Source organism: Amblyraja radiata, chromosome 30, assembly GCF_010909765.2.
Source record: "Amblyraja radiata isolate CabotCenter1 chromosome 30, sAmbRad1.1.pri, whole genome shotgun sequence".
In the NCBI taxonomy this organism is placed as follows: domain Eukaryota; kingdom Metazoa; phylum Chordata; class Chondrichthyes; order Rajiformes; family Rajidae; genus Amblyraja; species Amblyraja radiata.
In genome coordinates this window covers 5,507,340-5,514,986 of record NC_045985.1, presented here as the reverse complement: position 1 = coordinate 5,514,986, position 7,647 = coordinate 5,507,340, and the positions used below count along the sequence as shown (strand labels likewise).

The 7,647-nt window shown below is 45.5% G+C and overlaps 1 long non-coding RNA gene across 1 annotated transcript in view; it reads right to left on the bottom strand.

Moving 5' to 3' along the window:
• Nucleotides 1-7,387: 7,387 nt before the first annotated feature.
• Nucleotides 7,388-7,647, bottom strand: part of LOC116989840 — a 2,769-nt gene continuing 2,509 nt past the window's right edge. Inside the window, exon 3 of the long non-coding RNA XR_004416343.1 lies at nucleotides 7,388-7,398. This is a non-coding gene — a long non-coding RNA (uncharacterized LOC116989840). The remainder of the gene's footprint in view (nucleotides 7,399-7,647) is intronic.

Below are 7,647 nucleotides of genomic sequence, written 5' to 3'. Positions count from 1 at the left end.
ACCTAGGGTTGAGATTTTTGATTGGAGAAAGGCTAACTTTAATGAGATGCGAGATGATTTAAAAGGAGTAGACTGGGACATTTTGTTTTATGGGAAAGATGTAGAAGAGAAATGGTGGACATTTAAAGGGGAAATTTTAAGAGTACAGAATCTTTATGTTCCTGTTCGGTTGAAAGGAAACAGTAAAAATTGGAAAGAGCCCTTGTTTTCACGGGAAATTGGACATCTTGTTCGGAAAAAGAGGGAGATCTACAATAATTATAGGCAGCATGAAGTAAATGAGGTGCTTGTGGAGTATAAGGAATGTAAAAAGAATCTTAAGAAAGAAATTAGAAAAGCTAAAAGAAGATATGAGGTTGCTTTGGCAAGTAAGGTGAAAGTAAATCCAAAGGGTTTCTACGGCTATATTAATAGCAAAAGGATAACGAGGGATAAAATTGGTCCATTGGAGAAACAGAGTGGGCAGCTATCTGCAGAGCCAAAAGAGATGGGGGAGATATTGAACAATTTATTTTCTTCGGTATTCACCAAGGAGAAGGATATTGAATTATGTGAGGTAAGGGAAACGAGTAGAGTAGTTATGGATACTTTGAGTTTCAAAGTAAAAGAAGTACTGACACTTTCGAAAAATATAAAAGTGGATAAGTCTCCAGGTCCTGACAGGATATTCCCTAGGGCATTGAGGGAAGTTAGTGTAGAAATAGCCGGGGCTATGACAGAAATATTTCAAATGTCATTAGAAACGGGAATAGTCCCCGAGGATTGGCGTACTGCGCATGTTGTTCCATTGTTTAAAAAGGGTTCTTAGAGTAAACCTAGCAATTATAGACCTGTTAGTTTGACTTCAGTGGTGGGCAAATTAATGGAAAAGATACTTAGAGATAATATATATAAGCATCTGGATAAACAGGCTCTGATTAGGAACAGTCAACATGGATTTGTGCCTGGAAGGTCATGTTTGACTAAACATCTTGAATTTTTTGAAGAGGTTACTAGGGAAATTGACGAGGGTAAAGCAGTGGATGTTGTCTATATGGACTTTAGTAAGGCCTTTGACAAGGTTCCTCATGGAAGGTGGGTTAAGAAGGTTAAACTGTTGGGTATAAATGCAGGAATAGCAAGATGGATTCAGCAGTGGCTGAATGGGAGAAGCCAGAGGGTAATGGTGGATTGCTGTTTGTCGGGTTGGAGGCAGGTGACTAGTGGGGTGCCTCAGGGATCTGTGTTGGGGTCCTTTGTTGTTTGTCATGTACATCAATGATCTGGATGAAGGGGTGGTAAATTGGATTAGTAAGTATGCAGATGATACCAAGATAGGGGGTGTTGTGCATAATGAAGAGGATTTCCAAAGTCTACAGAGTGATTTAGGCCATTTGGCAAAATGGTCTGAAAGATGGCAGATGGAGTTTAATGCTGATAAATGTGAGGTGTTACACCTTGGCAGGACAAATCAAAATAGGACGTACATGATAAATGGTAGGGAATTGAAGAGTACAGTTGAACAGAGGGATCTGGGAATAACCGTGCATAGTTCCTTGAAGGTGGAATCTCATATAGATAGGGTGGTAAAGAAAGCTTTTGGTATGCTAGCCTTTATAAATCAGAGCATTGAGTATAGAAGCTGGGATGTAATGTTAAAATTGTACAAGGCATTGGTGAGACCAAATCTGGAGTATGGTGTACAATTTTGGTCGCCCAATTATAGGAAGGATGTCAACAAAACAGAGAGAGTACAGAGGAGATTTACTAGAATGTTGCCTGGGTTTCAACAACTAAGTTACAGAGATAGGTTGAATAAGTTAGGTCTTTATTCTCTGGAGCGCAGAAGGTTAAGGGGGGACTTGATAGAGGTCTTTAAAATGATGAGAGGGATAGACAGAGTTGATGTGATCAAGCTTTTCCCTTTGAGAATAGGGAAGATTCAAACAAGAGGACATGACTTCTTAATTAAGGGACAGAAGTTTAGGGGTAACATGAGGGGGAACTTCTTTACTCAGAGAGTGGTAGCGGTGTGGAATGAGCTTCCAGTGGAAGTGGTGGCGGCAGGTTCGTTGGTATCATTTAAAAATAAATTGGATAGGCATATGGATGAGAAGGGAATGGAGGGTTATGGTATGAGTGCAGGCAGGTGGGAATAAGGGAAAAAAGTTGTTCGACACGGACTTGTAGGGCCGAGATGGCCTGTTTCCGTGCTGTAATTGTTATATGTTATATGGTTATATGCTGGTTTATACAAGAGATAGACACTAAGTGCTGGAGTTACTCAGCGGGTCAGGCAGCATTTCTGGAGAATATGCACAGATCATGTTTCGGGTCGAGAGCCGACTTCTACATTTTAACAGTGACATAATTGCTGATAATAAAAGCGACTCTATTTACTTGGTCTTGCAGAGAGAGGTATAAGGGAGAAGTTCTGGTTGTGTATCTGGCAAGTGGGTTGCGGGGGAGGGGGGGGGTAGCGATGGAAGCAAGAGCTGCATTTTCCCCCAGGTCCGCATTCAGACTGTCTGTCGCCATGTAAGTGGAGGTCATGTCACCCCCAGGTCCGCATTCAGGGCCACCACTCGCAAGGAATTGAAGGCAGGGATTATATTTGTCCACCCCCTTTCGAGTATTGTACAAACCATCTCCCTCTAGAAATTCATTCTTCTCGCTTTAAAGTAGAGATCCCCTTGACTTTTGAATGACATTGTGACCTCTGCATGCACCGGCATTTTCTTCTTCTCCAAAGCAAAAACAATCGCTGTGTAAAAGGAAAACAAAAGCCCTTTCTGGCATTCCTCGTTTTTTGTTTGTTAATTACTTTCATTCCAGCAATGCCTTCTTTGGGTGGGGGGAGGATGAATATCTGGGAGTGAGAAAAGACCAGGAGACCAGGATCAATTAAATGACCTGTCTGGCAGGTCCCATTGTTGCCACCAATCCTAAAGAAATGAAAGCAGCGATTCTCCTTGCGTCCCCCGCGTTCCAGATAGACGGTGACTCTTCACGTCTGCAAATTCTTCCCTTTCTCCCTTCTCCTCTATGTCTACAAAACCTTCAATCGGCTTGCCTCCACCTACATTAAACGTCTGCTCACCCACCACACCACCTCCAGGTCCCTCAGATCGGCCGACTTGAGGTTACTGAACATCCCGCGGTCCAGGCATAAGCTCAGGGGCGACCGCGCCTTTGCGGTTGCAGCTCCTAGACTGTGGAACAGCATCCCTCTTCCCATCAGAACTGCCCCTTCCATCGTCTCCTTTAAGTCCAGACTAAAAACTTATCTGTACTCCCGAGCCTTTCGTGACGTCCTCTGAGCAAGGACTACATGTATGTATTTATGTAGTTTGTTTGTTTATACTATTCTTATAACGAATGTAAAGCACTTTGGCCAACGAGAGTTGTTTTTTAAATGTGCTATATAAATAAATGTGACTTGACTTGACTTGACTTTCGAGTGACCTCCTCTAAACCCTCGAGTTTTGTATCTGGCAAGTGGGTTGTGGGGGGCAGTAAGCAAGAGCTGCATTTTCTACCCAGATCCGCCTTCAGACTGTCTGTCTCCATGCAAGTGGAGGTCATGTCACCCCCAGGTCCTCATTCATTGCCACCACTCGCAAGGAATTGAAGGCGGCGATTATATTTGTCCACCCCCTTTCGAGTACCGTACAAACCAAAGATGATAGAGCATCCCCTCTCTCCCCGTCTCCACCCTAACCCTCTTACTAATTTCACCATTTGTATTCCTTGGATATCACTGCGTCCCCAGTCCACTATGGGCTCCACCTATCCTGAATCATCGACGCATGCTCTGCTTGTTCTGCATCTTCCCATACCTCTAGTTTCCCCTTCACTGGCTTCCCATCTCCCACCGGATCACCTACAAAATCCTGATCCTCACCTACAAAGCCCTCCACCATCTGGTCCCCCCATATCTCACTGACCTCCTCTCCCCCTACCAACCCCCACGGTCCCTCAGATCGACATCAGCCGGTCTCCTCTCCATCCACAAGTCCAACTTCCGCAGTTTTGGGGACAGAGCCTTCTCCAGGGCAGCTCCCAGGCTCTGGAACTCCCTCCCCCAACTGATCCGCAATCCCGTGTCCCTCACCATCTTCCAGTCCCGCCTCAAGACCCATCTCTTCACCTCTACCTATCCTTAGCCCCACGTCCCCCTCCCTTTTCATCTGTGCATTATTTTGAGTTGAATTCTGTCTTTACTTTGTGTACTAGTCATGTCTCTATTTATTTCATTCCCCTTACATGTTTTTCCTCTACCTGCTAAATTTTTGTAAGGTGTCCTTGAGACTCTTGAAAGGCGCCCATAAATAAAATGTATTATTATTATTATTATCCCTGCCTTCTCTCCATACCCCCTGATCCCTTTAGCCACAAGGGCCACATCTAACTCCCTCTTAAATCAGGAGTTTCTATCTTCATGTTCCCGTGAATGGAACACGAGCCTTGCTGTACTGTAGACTCTGCAGAAACCGGGTGGGTATGAGAGGTTTAGAGGGATAGAGGCCAAATGTGAGACGAGGTCATCCCTCGGCCTCCTGCACGGCAAAGAAAAAAACCTCAAACCTATCCACCTTCTTCTTGCAACCCAAGTCCTCCAGTAAGGACCTAGCTTGGCATGAATAAGTTGGACCGAGGGGGCTTTTTCCGTGCTGTAACACTCTATGACCCCCCATAACCAAACCATGTAAATCTCTCCGAGCGGGTGCCATTCTTGACAAGCACGGAGAATCACTGGACTACAGGCAGGACACTAAGTTGGCGATGTCTCGGATTCACAGGGACATTGGCCCCCCCCTCGTCTCTCAGAGTATTTTCCCCCCTACATCCTTCCTCTATTTGCGAGGCCTCCCTTTAACTGAAACACTCCACTTGATCGCTCTCTACCGCAGGGATTTGCTCCCACATTATGTAATTGTTTTAGAATTTACAGCATGGGAACAGGACCTTTGGCCCACCGAGTCCACGCCAACCATCATTCACCCGTACCCAATTTCTCGTTTATCCCACTTTCGCATCCCACACACTAGTGGCAATTTACACAAGTCAATGAACACACAAACATGTACGTCTTTGGAGGTTTGCTCCTCTGTTCTGCTGGTCTCAATAATTATCAATTAACCCCCCCCCCGGTCTCACGCACATGGAATTAGTTCTTCTATATACACGGTTTAAAAACCCATATTAGGTTTACCGCTTAATTTCCAAATCATCTCACCCCCAATCCAAAAGAAAATCACTCCACAGTTCATTTTTTAAAGAAAACGTGCCTTAAGGGGACTGCAAAGAGTTAATAATGTTCGCTACATACACTTCAGTAGTATATAAGTCTGTATATTTAATTCAAACATCAATATAAAATGTATTTGACACAAATGTTCACTGTCACCAAATATGGTAGTAAAAACAGACGGGAAACATATAACATATAACAATTACAGCACGGAAACGGGCCATCTCGGCCCTACAAGTCCGTGACGAACAATTATTTCCCCTAGTCCCATCTACCTGCACTCAGACCATAACCCTCCATTCCTTCCCCGTCCATATACCTATCCAATTTATTTTTAAATGATAAAATCGAACCTGCCTCCGCCACTTCCACTGGAAGCTCATTCCACACAGCTGCCACTCTCTGAGTAAAGAAGTTCCCCCTCATGTTACCCCTAAACTTCTGTCCCTTAATTATGAAGTCATGTCCTCTTGTTTGAATTTTCCCTACTCTCAATGGGAAAAGCTTGTCCACGTCAACTCTGTCTATCCCTCTCATCATTTTAAAGACCTCTGTCAAGTCTCCCCTTAACCTTCTGCGCTCCAGAGAATAAAGACCTAACTTGTTCAACCTTTCTCTGTAACTTAGTTGCTGAAACCCAGGCAACATTCTAGTAAATCTCCTCTGTACTCCCTCTATTTTGTTGACATCCTTCCTATAATTGGGCGACCAAAAGTGTACATCATACTCCAGAATTGGTCTCACCAATGCCTTGTACAATTTTAACATTACATCCCAACTTCTATACTATGTATAGAGTTTATAATAATGTCGACATAGGTTAGTGAACGACAGTCTTCTGTTTGAGTGATGTAAACCAACCTGTGCCCTGACAGGGATTACACCAGGCACTTGTCTATTCCATCCTACCATTGACTTATTCTTTGAGGAAATTCACACCATGCCACACATTACCATTGCAGTGTTTAGTTACAACAGGCAGATTACTTAAACAATCTTCAATATTGTCAGATAATTTATTAACCTGGGGGCTGTAAGTGGAAACAAATGGAAAGTATATTTAGAACATAAACCCAGAAAAATAATTGCTTTACCCAAAGAGTGACAAATGTTTGGAATAATCCTGAAGGCAGAGAAGAATCCAAATGAAATCACGATAGTTGTGGACTCACGAGTCACTAAGGTAAACGCACGGGCCACTACGTTCTTACAACTTGGTTCAATTTTTAACTTCAAGAGAACATTTTACTCGTGGAAAAATTTAAACATGTTTGAATTTTTTCAAGAGTTATCAAGTTTCCCGGGTACCTGCCGTTAGCGCCACGAGTCGCTAAATTGCGTCCACGAGTTCCGACGTTCCCGCGACGTTAATACGGGTTTACCACGAGTTAAATTTGTTTTAAACTCGGGGTACCTCGTGGGTCAGCTCGCACAGTGTGACAGGGGTTTAACGCGTCAAAATGAACGGATCGACAGACAGACAGCTCTGATTTCAGTTGCTGTTTATTTCACTCTTCCCACATTTACATTCCCCCTGGTTTTATTTCCGCGCTCACTGGGGTTTGTTTCACGACGCGGAATTTGGGGATTAAATGGGAGCCGTTCGTTCAGCGCCGACCTGTTGTCCACCGGGTTTCTGTCCCACAGCCCCTGAGCCCCGCTCCTGACGCCGGTCCCGGGACCCGACCCTTTTACACACCCGGAGCGGAACCGGAGCAGATTCTCAGCCATTGGTTTTCCTTCCCGATCCCGAAGTAAGGATAAAGTTTCTCCGTGAATTTATTCCCAGTGAAGGTGTGGAGATGGGACTTGGTGTCCGCGTCGTAAAATGAAACTGTCCCGGACTCGTAACTGAGATAAACTCCCACCCTCCCGGGGATGGGACGGGCGGGGAGAGGGGATGGAGGGGAGGTGAATGCACCAAACTCGTCATCCCACCACCTGATGCTCCAGACTCCATTCTCCGGGGTCAGGTCGTCATTCCTCTCCACAGACTCTGCGGCGACTCCCAGACTCCAGCCCCGACTCCCCGCCACCTCCACCTCCCAGTAATGTCTCCCCGATGTGAATCCCTCCGATCCCAGCACACACAGCCAGACTGTAAACCTCTTCCCGGTGTCAGGGAGACTCCTCTCGGTCCCGGTCAGTCTCACCCTCTTCCGATCCTCAGACACCTCGAGCCGCGCATGCGCTGTTTCCACATCCAGGGTGACGGAGACTGGGGGGAGAAGCAGAGAATCAGAGAGTCCCCGGGGGTCGGGGGGAGACTCGGGCACAGGCGGGCGGACAACTGGAACCTTGCCCGGGGTTTCACCCAATTACGTGAGATGGACAACACAAACCTTTCTCCACATTTCACTCCGAGGAAAGGGGTGGCTCGTGGATTGAAGGAGCGGGTCGGTCAGCGGAGGGGA